Source organism: Nelumbo lutea, chromosome 6 (assembly GCF_056320005.1).
Source record: "Nelumbo lutea isolate HS-2025 chromosome 6, American lotus-T2T, whole genome shotgun sequence".
In the NCBI taxonomy this organism is placed as follows: domain Eukaryota; kingdom Viridiplantae; phylum Streptophyta; class Magnoliopsida; order Proteales; family Nelumbonaceae; genus Nelumbo; species Nelumbo lutea.
In genome coordinates this window covers 44,181,212-44,195,133 of record NC_142689.1, presented here as the reverse complement: position 1 = coordinate 44,195,133, position 13,922 = coordinate 44,181,212, and positions in this window count along the sequence as shown.

Genomic DNA, 13,922 nt, shown 5'->3' with positions numbered 1-13,922 from the left:
ATCAGATTTCCGTAATCCCCCCACACTTAAGTTATACATTGTCCCTAATGTATGTGATTATGCATAAAGTAGAAGGATTTGGGGGTACTTCCCTGTTTGTCTTGTTGGGTTCCTGCTAAATACAAAATTCAAAACCAAACAAAATAACAAAATTAACTAAACACAATGGGTTGCCTCCCACAAGCGCAATTGTTTAACGTCGTTATGCTCGACGTCCTCCTTTGCTACTTTAGCTCTCGTGGTTTCAGCTTTCGGTGTGCTCCCCTTCCATCCATCATGGGCGGGTTCAAATCTGGAATAGGGGCCTTCGTATCCAATTGTGCACTCGATTCTAGCTCCTCATTCATATCTTTTTCAAAAAATTCCTGCACAGTTGGATCAATAGTGTCAACTGAATGGTCTTCATTTGGGTACTTCATAGCTTCAAAAATATTAAATTTAATAGTCTCCCCACCGATTTCGACGGAGAGGGTACCCTCATCCACATCTATTTTGGTCTTGGCTGTTTTCATAAATGGCCTGCCTAATAGAAGTGGGGCTGAACTTTCGATCATGTCCTCCTCCATCTTCAGAATGTAAAAATCAGCTGAGAAAATTAAATCGTTAACCTGCACCATTACATTCTCAACAATCCCTTCTGGTAAGGCATTAGAACGATCAGCTAATTGGATAACAGCTTTAGTTTCCCTTAAAGGACCTAATCTCAAAGCATAGTAAACCAAGTATGGCATGACATTGATAGATGCACCTAAGTCTAGCATGGCATGCTCGATTTGCTTATTGCCAATCACACAAGGTAGGGTGAACATACCTGGATCAGCATGTTTTTCTGGTAAGGTCCTCTTGATCATGGCTGAAACGTTCTCTCTAACTCTTGAGTCCTGCACCTTGTCTTCTTCTTGTTTTTTATCCACCTTCCTTTGTGAGGTAGGTTCTAGCTGTAGTTCCTTCCCGCTTCTTAGCACCACTGCACTTACACTCTCCTTGGGGTTGACTACCAGTTGTGATGGTAGTTTCCTGGAGCTCTGCACCTCCAACTTGCTAACGGCAGTGGCAAGTTGGCTGATTTGGTTCCCCAAATTCTGAATGCTGGCTCTTGTTTCCTGTTGAAATTGCTGAGTATTAGTAGCTAGAGCCTTAACTATATCTTCTAATGACGTACCTGAATTCGAGGGTTGGCCTTGCGCTGTGATGGGTGTTGAAAACTAGGGCTGTCGACTGAAAAAATGGGGCTGGTATTGCTGCTGTCCTCCTTGGTTCCCGTAGCTTAGGTTTGGGTGATCTCTCCACCCCGGATTGTAATAATTGGAGTAGGGATCATACTTTCGTTGGGGCTGGCCCGGGAATCCTCCTACGGCATTGACTTGCTGCATCGAACCATCTTGCAATGATGGACACATGTCCGTAGGATGGCTAGGAATCGAACAGATACCACACACCCTGGCAGTTTGTACTTGTCCTGCAGCGAGTTGTCTTACCAAAGCAGTTAGGTCAGAAATCTGATTTTCTAAATTTACATGGCTTACCTCATTAACCCGTCTAATGGTATCGTCTGTCCTAGCACCGAACTGTTGTGAATTTTCGGCCATGTTGGAGATTAACTCCTTGGCCGCTTCGGGTGTCTTGTTCACTAAGGCTCCTCCACTGGCTGCATCGACCATTATCCATGGGCTGAAGCCCTTCATAGAAGTATTGGATTAACAATTGTTCAGGAATTTGGTGGTGGGGACAACTAGCAACAAGTTGCTTAAACCTTTCCCAATATTCATATAATGTCTCACCACCAAACTGCCGAACTCCACATATTTCTTTTCTTATATTCGCAGCCCGGGATACAGGAAAATATTTATCTAAAAATATCCTATTCATTTCATCCCATGTGCATACAGAACCGGGAGGGAGAATATAAAACCAATCATTTGCTTTATCTCTTAAAGTAAATGGAAAGGCTATGAGTTTTACCTGGTCCTCGGTCATACCGTGGGGTTTCATGCTTGAACAGACGACATGAAATTCCTTTAGATGTTTGTGAGGGTCCTCACCTGGGAAGCCATGAAACAGAGGTAATAATTGAATCAAACCAGATTTGAGTTCAAAGGCTACCTCAAGAGTGGGGTACGTGATGCATAAGGGCTGTTGGTTCATAATTGGTGCAGCCAACTCCCTTAATGTCCTCTCTCTATCAGCCATTCTTTCTACTTCTTCGAAGATGGAAAAATCACAAGTGGGTAGATCGAGATCTGAGTTCACCCTTTTAGGTGAACGATCCTTCCTTTGCTTAGCCTCCTTCCTTAAACGACGGGTGGTCCTCTCAATTTCGGGGTTGTACTCGAGTTCACCTTGTTGAGAAGCACGAGTCATAAAACAAGAAGGTTAACAAAAAGAAGGCAATAGCTAAGAAATTAACGTTGCTCCCCGGCAACGGCGCCAAAATTTTGACGGGTTTGTCGAAGACCTCAAAATTATTACTAGTCCCACAATAAAATATTTGTAGTAAAAGTGGTTCTAGGTCGAATCCCACAGGGAGCAAATCAGTAATCTCTTAGCCGAATGGGTAAAGTAATTGTGTGGGAAAATTAAATAACTAAAATTAAAAGAATAACAAACTAAACAAACAAGAGAAAATCAGTCTTACCGAATTCTGGTTCAAGGGTTCAGGTTGAATCGATTGGCCATCGATCCTAGGTACAATTCAGCATTCTTGCAATTCAAGCATTTAACTTTTGATTTATTAGGATAGCCATAATAAACCTTGTGTTTTCCTAATTCAGTTGACCAAACCCAACATTCGAAAAACACTTATCACCACTCAACTGGGTACGATAGGGTTCCATGTTAAACAATGATAGCATTAAGATTTGTGAAAACAGTTAAACCAAAATAACAATAATTGAGATAGCTGCAATTACTGAATTTTGTTCCATCGATTCTTTTAGGTTGAACCATGTTAAAACATTGGTCAAAGGCTGTCACGAACAATTGACCCAAAAAGATATCAACCTAATTGCTACTTGTACCATTATTCGTGACAATTACGGATCACCGAAATCATGGATAGCAGTAGGAAAATCAACATTAATTCAGTTTGTCAGACTAATTAACATTAATATCCAATAAAAAATGTGCACAAGAACCAATGAATACTTGAATTAAAAAGAAATAAAATAAAGTAACTATAGAACCTCACAATGACACAATCGAACCTCCCCCCTTGAACCAGAAAAAGAAGCTTAGCTGCTAATGATCTGTGCAATCTCCATGCTTTGCTTCTCCATGGCCGAACTGATCTTCTTGAGTTGCTTGATGCTTGATTGCTGGATGATTGAGTGATTTCTAGAGCTGGTTCGCCCCCCTCTTTATATAGCCAAAGGAGATAATGAGTAATGAGTCCATTTAAGTACTTGCCTTCTTTATTACCCTAAATCGAAATACAAGAGTAATGAGTCCATTTAAGTGATAAATAAATGTAAAAGAATGAATATTAGGGGATAAAATTAGGGTTCGTTTTGGTCTCATCAGTGATCATAGTGACAGAATCAGCAACTTTGTCGGACAAAGGGTAATGATCGGTAATGCACTCTCTCTGATGGAAACCAAACTGCCGGCAGTTGATTTCAATCGTTGGAATTTTATTTTGCAAAATTAATATATTTATATATATATATGTACGGTTTCGGATTGTTTGCAAATGGTTTTAATTCCCGGGATCCATGTGAGAGGAGAGTGCGGCACTGTTCCTTGCAGCCGAGGGAGAGGTCCTCTCTTGTCGGGCAGTGCTTGATCATTAAGGGCTGAGAGGTTAAGTGTAAGACCATTGAGGATAATACCTGATGGGCTAATCTTGCACCTGCCCACAGTCCCTGGGTTTTTATAAGATGGCTTGGCCCAGGGACCACTTAATGTAAGTGTTGGGCCCATAGGGTCCATATGATGGACTCAAGGGGTTCATTGAGTTTTTCAGTGAATTCGGCTGGGCCTTGTTTTAGAGGCTGGGCCGAACCCATGTGGCTGGTGTGTAGATCAATGCTTGGGTCCCACGCCATACAAAGAAACCCAACTGGGCAGCAGATTGGAAAGTAATTAGACACTGAACACTTAATGGGCCAGAAGCCCATTTCGAGGTGGGCTGATATGATCACCCATCCTTGGGGCGAATTTGAGATTAAAGTTAGTAAAAGGATTGGGCCTTTAGCCTTATCCACTCTTAGAGACCAAATTCAAATTAGATTTGAATCTGGTAACCTCCTGATAAGATCAGGAGTAAGCTAACTCTATCTGCAGAAAGGATTAAGATTATCCCCTATCCAAATACTGATTTGGATTGGGATAACTCCTAATAAGGAGGTTTCTTAATCAAGAAGAAAGGAGGAGATTTTGAACCAAGAAAAATCACAAGAAAGGTTCCTGCGAATTCAGATCAGATCTCATACTCTCCAGAAAAAGAGAAAAAGCAGTTTAGCCTTTTTCGTTTTGGAGATCTCCTCCTGCCGCCGCCATCTGCCATTGCAAGATTAGATCTTTGCAGAAAAGAAAGTCAAGAAATCTGTTCTTGACATCAGTCTTGCAAGAAAGACTGAAAAGGATTCAGTGTTTAGTGTTTCCAGAGGATTCTTGTGAAGGATCCAATGTGTAGGACGCACCCTGTTGGTTCTGTTCCATCCACAGTTGTGTCATCTTCAGCAGGAACGGATCTTGGAGCATTCTTTTGGCGTGAACACCAACTTTGGGAGATACTGCTTCTCCGGATCAGGTATATTCCTCCCATTTATCTTTTGGTACAGATCTGGTTTGATTATGGTTCAAGTAGGATCCTTGAATATTGTATTCTAAACTTAGGGAATATGATTGCCAGTTGGGAGAAGGTAGGAAATTTTTGAAATTCGCCCACCCATTCCGCAACCTTTATGGCGTCCATTAGATGGACCCTACCCTTCTTTCATTCTCCTGCCTACCTGAAATCTAAGAAAGGTAACATCGAAACTTGTGTCATAGAAACTAACATGTTAGTTACTTCTGTGTCCTGGTGTGTTGACTCCGGGGCTTCAACTCATGCGTGTAACTCACTGCAGGGGTTCAAAGTTAGCAGAAGGTTGAGTGAAGGTGAAGTGACACTATTCTTGGGAACAACTGCAAGTGTTGCAGCAGCAGCAATAGGAACCGTAGAATTAGTTTTTAAAGAAGGAATACTTGTACTTAAAGATTGTCTTTATGTACAGAACTTGAGAAGAAATTTAATTTCTGTTTCAAAACTGTGTGCTGATGGATATACTGTTTATTTTAGTAATGTGATTACTGTTAAACGGAATAATAAATTCATCGCATGCGGGGAACTAGAGAATGGTCTCTATGTTCTACATCCTTCTCTGGAAACTAACTTAACCGAAACTACGTCGGTCAAAAATCCCAAGAAAAGGAATCGTGATACAGTAAGTCCCACGTGCCTCTCGCATTACCGACTTGGCCATATCGGTATTGACCGAATCACAAGGCTGGTAAAGGATGGTCCTTTGGATTTTCTAACCGTAGAAAATCTTCCCACTTGTGAACCTTGCCTTCAAGGTAAGATGTCTAAGCGGCCATTTGACGGTAAGCCTGAAAGATCTGAAGGCACACTTGACCTGATACATACTGATGTATGTGGTCCCCTGAGTGTTAGGACACGGAATCAACATGTGTATTTCATCACCTTTATAGATGATTTTTCACAATATGGTTACGTGTACCTAATGAGACATAAGTCTGAATCATTTGAAAAGTTCAAAGAGTTCAGACAGGAAGTCGAGAAACAGTTAGGGAGAGAAATTAAGGCCCTTCGATCAGATCGAGGTGGCGAGTATCTCTCTGACGAATTCAGGGACTACTTAAAGGCCAATTGGATAGTGTCACAATTAGCTCCTCCTGCTACACCTCAACTCAACGGTGTTTCAGAGAGGAGGAATAGGACCTTGTTGGACATGGTCCGGTCACTTCTCGTACGCTCACAATTACCCACATCCTTTTGGGGATACGCATTAGAGACTGCTATCTACGTGCTGAATCGGGTTCCAACCAAATCAGTTCCTAAAACTGCATATGAACTTTGGACCGGAAGGAAGCCAAGTGTAAGACACTTGAAGATTTGGGGTTGTCCTGCACACGTTAAAAGAACAAGTGCGGACAAGTTAGAATCTAAAACCAGTCGTTGCCTGTTTATAGGCTACCCAAAGGATTCGGTGGGTTATCTATTCTATGACCCGAATGAGCAGAAAGTGTTCTGTAGTCGAAACACCCAGTTCTTAGAATCCGATTACATCCTGGACACCCATCGTCAGGAAATAGTTCTTGATGATGATAGCTCAGGAGCAGTGGGAGATGTCCCACAAATTCCAGGTAATTACCAACCTAGAAGAACCACCCGGGTATCCAAACCACCAGTCCAATATGGTTATGACTAGGATAGTTACCTGGTGGAAACCTTGACTAGTGAAGAGGATCCCGTGACTTACACGGAAGCTATGTTAGACATAGACTCCCAGAAGTGGGTGGAGGCCATGAGAGCTGAAATGGACTCAATGGAGACCAATGGAGTCTGGACTCTAGTGGATCCGCCCCCTGAGGTAAAAGCAATTGGTTGCAAATGGATCTACAAGAGGAAGAAGGGCCCCGATGGCAGGATTGACACCTTTAAAGCTCGCTTGGTGGCGAAAGGGTATACTCAGAAAAAAGGCATCGACTATGAGGAAACCTTTTCGCCCGTGGCCATGCTTAAATCCATTAGGATCCTGCTAGCTGTAGCAGCGTACCATGACTATGAGATTTGGCAAATGGATGTCAAAACCACGTTCCTGAATGGAGATCTTAGTGAAGATATCTACATGCAGCAGCCGCAAGGTTTCATTGCTGCTGGTCAGGAACACATGGTATGTAAACTTAATAGATCCATATATGGACTTAAGCAGGCTTCTAGGAGTTGGAACATCCGTTTTGATTCTGCAGTCAAAACGTTTGACTTTGAGCAGAATCCGGATGAGCCCTGTGTTTACAGGAAGTCCAGTGGGGATAAGATCACCTTTTTGGTGTTGTACATGGACGATATCCTACTCATTGGGAATGATGTAGGAATGTTGACTTTGGTCAAGGTATGGCTATCACAGCAGTTCTCCATGAAAGATCTTGGAGAAGCTTCATACATACTGGGTCTTCGACTCTATAGAGATAGATCGAAGCGGATAATTGGATTATCCCAGGCTGCTTATATTGACAAAATTGTCAAGAGGTACAGCATGGAGAACTCCAAGAAAGGAAACATTCCTTTCAGGCACGGAGTCACTCTCTCGAATAAGATGTCTCCCAAGACTTCTGAGGAGATTGAGAGCATGAGAGACGTTCCCTATGCCTCAGCCGTAGGGAGCATCATGTATGCCATGCTGTGCACTCGCCTTGACATTGCTCAGGCGGTGAGTGTGGTAAGCAGATTCCAGGCAAACCCAGGGCAGGAGCATTGGACTGCTGTGAAGAACATACTCAAATACCTTCGAAGGACAAAAGAGTTTTGTTGGGTATTCGATGGTAGTTCACTGCAAGTTCTAGGGTATACCGATGCCGATTTCTAGTCGGATCCAGATGATAGAAAGTCTACATCTGGGTATGTTTTCACGATAGGATCGTGTGCTGTTTGCTGGAAAAGCAGCAAACAGGGGTCCACTGCAGACTCCACAACCGAGGCCGAGTACATTGCCGCAAGTGAAGCTGCCAAGGAAGCCGTGTGGATGAAGAAGTTCATACACGAATTGGGAGCGATTCCATCCAGCACATCTCACATCCCGTTGTTGTGTGACAACAATGGAGCGATCGCCCGGGCTAAAGAGCCTCGGGCTCACTCGAAGTCGAAGCACATCGAGAGAAAGTACCATGTACTACGGGAGATCGTTGGTAGAGGGGACGTCCTGATTCAGAAGGTAGCATCAGCGGATAATGTGGCAGACCCATTGACTAAGCCACTGGCACAGAAGGTGTTTGAGAAACACGTGGAAAGTATGGGACTCCGGCTTGTACCAGATTGGACCTAAGTGCAAGTGGGAGATGTTAGACAGTTTTGTATGCCCTTAGCTTCAATCTGATTTGATGTACTTTTGTTATTTAGTGGAAATAAATAAAGTGCTTGTTTGATTCATGTTGTTTGGTTTAATTCTGTGTAAAACCCTAAAACTGGACATTTATAGAGACTCATGTTAGTTTTAATTGTTCATAGCCGTTGGATAAGTCTAGGGAGATTTATCCTGCCAAGGCTGATGCCGATGTGCCACCAAGTGTTGGGATGGCCTGTCTCAGCCACCAGGCTAAGACTCGAGGCACATGCAGTATGGGATTACTTGAATCCTTGAACCGGACCAGATTTCCAGTATTGCCCTGGACCTTGGAGATAGATGGGCAAAACTTGAAAATTACACCTGACCCCTAGACTCGATTATGACATTTCACTAGGTGTTGGATCAGGCTGCCTTTGATATGCCATTCAGTGAGATCCTTAGCGGGGATCAAAACCTGGGTATGTTGGGGCAATTTGAGAATTCATCTGAGTGGGTGATCATAGTGACAGAATCAGCCACTTTGTCGGATAAAGGGTAATGATCGGGAATGCACTCTCTCTGATGGAAACCAAACTGCCGGCAGTTGATTTCAATCGTTGGAATTTTGTTTTTCAAAATTAATATATTTATATATATATGTACGGTTTTGAATTGTTTGCAAATGGTTTTAATTCCCGGGATCCATGTGAGAGGAGAGTGCGGCACTGTTCCTTGCAGTCGAGGGAGAGGTCCTCTCTTGTCGGGCAATGCTTGATCATTAAGGGCTGAGAGGTTAAGTGTAAGACCATTGAGGATAATACCTGATGGGCTAATCTTGCACCTGCCCACAGTCCCTGGGTTTTTATAAGATGGCTTGGCCCAGGGACCACTTAATGTAAGTGTTGGGCCCATAGGGTCCATATGATGGACTCAAGGGGTTCATTGAGTTTTTCAGTGAATTCGGCTGGGCCTTGTTTTAGAGGTTGGGCCGAACCCATGTGGCTGGTGTGTAGATCAATGCTTGGGTCCCACGCCATACAAAGAAGCCCAACTGGGCAGCAGATTGGAAAGTAATTAGACACTGAACATTTAATGGGCCAAAAGCCCATTTCGAGGTGGGCTGATATGATCACCCATCCTTGGGGCGAATCTGAGATTAAAGTTAGTAAAAGGATTGGGCCTTTAGCCTTATCCACTCTTAGAGACCAAATTCAAGTTAGATTTGAATCCGGTAACCTCCTGATAAGATCAGGAGTAAGCTAACTCTATCTGCAGAAAGGATTAAGATTATCCCCTATCCAAATACTGATTTGGATTGGGATAACTCCTAATAAGGAGGTTTCTTAATCAAGAAGAAAGGAGGAGATTTCAAACCAAGAAAAATCGCAAGAAAGGTTCCTGCAAATTCAGATCAGATATCATACTCTCCAGAAAAAGAGAAAAAGCAGTTCAGCCTTTTTCGTTTTGGAGATCTCCTCCTGCCGCCGCCATATGCCATTGCAAGATTAGATCTTTGCAGAAAATAAAGTCAAGAAATCTGTTCTTGACATCAGTCTTGCAAGAAAGACTGAAAAAGATTCAGTGTTTAATACTTCCAGAGGATTCTTGTGAAGGATCCAGTGTGTAGGACGCACCCTGCTGGTTCTGTTCCATTCACAGCTGTGTCATCTTCAGCAGGAACGGATCTTGGAGCATTCTTTGGGCATGAACACCAACTTTGGGAGATACTGCTTCTTCGGATCAGGTATATTCCTCCCATTTATCTTTTGGTACAGATCTGGTTTGATTATGGTTCAAGTAGGATCCTTGAATATTGTATTCTAAATTTAGGGAATATGATTCCCAGTTGGGAGAAGGTAGGAAATTTTTGAAATTCGCCCACCCATTCTGCAACCTTTTTGGCGTCCATTAGATGGATCCTACCATTCTTTCAGTGAAAACATTTTGATTCACAATTTGCTGGGGATAGAAAAACAAATGTGCTATAGAGCAGCAAAAAAAATTGATTCATGGTTTGGTGGGGTGAAAAAACTCATTTGCTATAGAGTGGTGAAAAATGGTGATTCATAGTTTGCCGAGGGCAAAAAAACTCTTGTGCTATAAAGCAGTGAAAACATTTTTATTCACGATTTGTTGGGGGTAGAAAACCCGTGTGCTATAAAGCGGTGAAAAAAAAAATTGATTCATGGTTTGCTGGGGGTGAAAAAACGCATCTGCTATAGTGTGGCGGAAATGATGATTCATAATGTAATATCATGGTGGAAAAAAATTATCATGTGCCATGGAGTGGAGAATACCCAATAATCTACAAAGTACTAGAGTAGCTGAAAAAACTCATGTGCAATAGGGCGGCAAAAAAAAGTGATTTATGATGTGCTACAGTGGCTGAAAACTCATATGCTATAGAGCTAGAAAACAATGTGATTTTATTATAATGCAATGAATGTTCAAAAGATGAAATTCGAGTGGGGACTATTCCAAACTTAAATAAGAGATAAGAGTGACCACCTTTTCCTCAAAAAGCTAAGATCAAAACACATCAGACCTCAAAGACAAATATTGGATATGTAAAAATTGCAAGTCAAAGATTCATATCAAGAAATACCCATAAGAAGGGGGTGCCCTAATTTGGGTAAAAAAAATGATGTATCACAAAGTGATTAGTTGCTTAATTTAGGTAGTAAAACCAATTTTGTCAAAGATAGGTACTTATGGTAAGCTACAAGTGAGGGACAAGTTTAAATTTCGAAAAAAAGAAACTTTTTGATTTTTTTTTGAAATAAAAGAAAAACACAAACCTAATAAGATAGAAATTCGAACAAGAAATTTAAATAAAGAAAGAAAAATAGATCTCAAAACAAAACAGAAGAAAAAAATAACAAACATTGGGTATGTAAAAATTGCAAGTCAAAGATTCATATCAAGAAATACCCATAAGAAGGGGGTACCCTAATTTAGGTAAAAAAAAAGGATGTATCACAAAGTGATTAGTTGCTTAATTTAGGTAGTAAAACCGATTTTGTCAAAGATAGGTACTTATGGTAATCTACAAGTGAGGGCAAGGTTGAATTTTGAAATAAAAGAAATTTTCTGTTTTTTTTTTTGAAATAAAAGAAAAACACTAACCTAATAAGATAGAAAATCAAACAAGAAATTTAAATAAAGAAAGAAAAATAGATCTAGAAACAAAACTGAAGAAAAAAAAATAACAAACATTGGATATGTAAAAATTGCAAGTCAAAGATTCATATCAAGAAATATCCATAAGAAGGGGGTGCCCTAATTTGGGTAAAAAAAACGATGTATCACAAAGTGATTAGTTGCTTAATTTAGGTAGTAAAACCGATTTTGTCAAAGATAGGTACTTATGGTAAGCTACAAATGAGGGACAAGGTTGAATTTTGAAATAAAGAAATTTTCTGTTTTTTTTTTTGAAATAAAAGAAAAACACAAACCTAATAAGATAGAAATTCGAACAAGAAATTTAAATAAAGAAAGAAAAATAGATCTAGAAACAAAACTGAAGAAAAAAATAATACTAAAAAAATAAATTGGATCTAGAAAAAAATAATTAAAAATTCGAAAATCACTACTCAATTGAAAAAAAAAAGAGTTAGAAAATAAAAATAAAATGGGACGACTACACCTGAAACACAATCAAATTTCTCTTCTCTTCTCTTCCGTCCCACAGTCCCGCAAAGCTCCGGTACCCCACCTTTTTCTATTCCATCCTAGAGAATCAAAGCGAAACAAGATAAATTGGATAACGGATCAAGTAATCAAACGAAAAAGAAAAAATAATGAAACAAATCCGAAAAAAGTAAATAAAAATTTTTCTCTGATCTTCCCCGGCAACGGTGCCAAAATCTTGGTGTGTCCGGAAGTGTGTCGTTAAGCACTTCGAAACACTAGTTTAATATTTATAAAATTTTCGACTCTCAAACAAATACTAATGTAGTAAAGGGATGAGAATGGGTCGTATCCATAGGGAAGCGAGGGAAAAATTAATATACACTCAAATCCGGACAAGAGAACACGGGTAGTGTAGAAATATAAAATCTAATTAATTAAACTGAGAAAAATATAGAATTTGAACATTACTGGAAGTTAAAAGTGCAAAAACATAAATAAATACATAAATAAATTAACAAAAGAAACGAAATAAAAATCTAAAATCCAATCAGAGGTAGTAGTCTCTGCATCTCTCCTTTAACCCTCGAACTTCTCGAGCTAGGTCTTCCGTCTTACCTGGTCGAATTGCAGATTTGTAGAAAATAAAACAAAGACCAAATGAATGAAAATAAATTGCAGAAAGTAAATAACAAAACTGGAATTGAAAGAACAAAAATTAAAACCGAAAGAAAGTAAAAGTAGTTGGGATCCAATTCCAGAGGTGGCAGTAGTGGTGTTGGTGAACTGCAAGTAGGAACCCCTCCTCTTGCCTGGGCGTCCTCCTCTTCCTCTACTCTTAAACTTCTCAAGATCAGCCTTCCGTCATACCTTTGACCCTCGAGCTAGGCCATCCATCTTATCTGGTCGAATTGCAAATCTGTACAAAATAAAACGAAGATCAAATGGAATGAAAATAAATTGCAGAAAGTAAATAAAAAACTGGAATTGATAGAACAAAAATTAAAACTAAAATAAAGTAAAATGGGTTGGGATCCGATTCCAGAGGTGGCAGTAGTGGTGTTGGCGAACTGCAAGTAGGAACCCATCCTCTTGCCTAGGTGTCCTCCTCTTCCTCTACCCTTAAACTTCTCAAGATATGCCTTCCGTCTTACCTAGGGGCAAAATCCAACCCTTCTTAGGAGCCCTTGGGTCCTTTTTATAGAGAAGGTTGGATACAACTGGGATTAGAGAGAAAGAGGGGGGTGGCAGCTGCATTTTAGCAAAGATATGGGTGCCCTAGGGTTTCTAATGGAGGGTTAGGATGGTTCTAAGGTGACCCTCAGGCTGAAAAGAAAGGAGAAGGCACCCAATATTATGTAAGGCTGAGATTTAATGGCTAAAGGCTGAATGATGAAGATTAGAAGTTAGGTGGCTCCTAAGGTTAGAATGTTAAAAAGAGAGTGCCCTTGAATGGATGGTGGAGATTAGAAAGGATGGAAGGTGATGATTTAGCAGTTAGGGGCGGTTAAGGTTTGTTAAGAGTGAAAATAATGGGTTAAAAGGCACCCTAGGGTTTGCTAAGGTGTAAGGAGCATGCTAATATAGTAGGAGGGGCGCCAAACTGGGTTTAGCAGCTAGGAGGTGCCCTCCTGCTTTCAGTATTTCATGAAAACACCCCTCTCAGCTAGACTTCAAACCAGCTTCCCAAAATCTGCATTTCAGCCATGAAAGCTTTCTAGTTTTTCCTAGAATTTGCACAGAAACCCTCAGAGGCCACAACATTGCATTTATTGGGAAAAGGGCACGCCTTGACTATTCTAAGACCAAAAATACCCCTGAATCGTTGCCCTTAAGGCATCAAAATGCAGAATTATCACACCCCCCAACTTAAACATTGCTAGTCCCTTAACAATGTAGCCTTAAAATTACACTGAGCATAGAGATCTTTCCCATCTCAAGATCATCCCTAATATAATTAGTCGAGCATCCTGATTCCAGAATTCTCAAACTCTATAAAGATCGGTATTGGGTTTAAGGGGTAAAACTGTCTTACAAAAACATAGCTTAAAAATCTTATTTACCCTTCCATTTGCAGCCTGCTTTGATAAGTCGAGATTGATTTCTCAAATCAGATATGTATTCTTCTTATCATTTTTTCACAATGGATTTCTATTCTTGAACTTGATTTGCACACTTATTTCTATTGTTACCTTCCACCGTTTGACACAAATCTCAACACTTGCCTTAGATGAAGAGACCCGG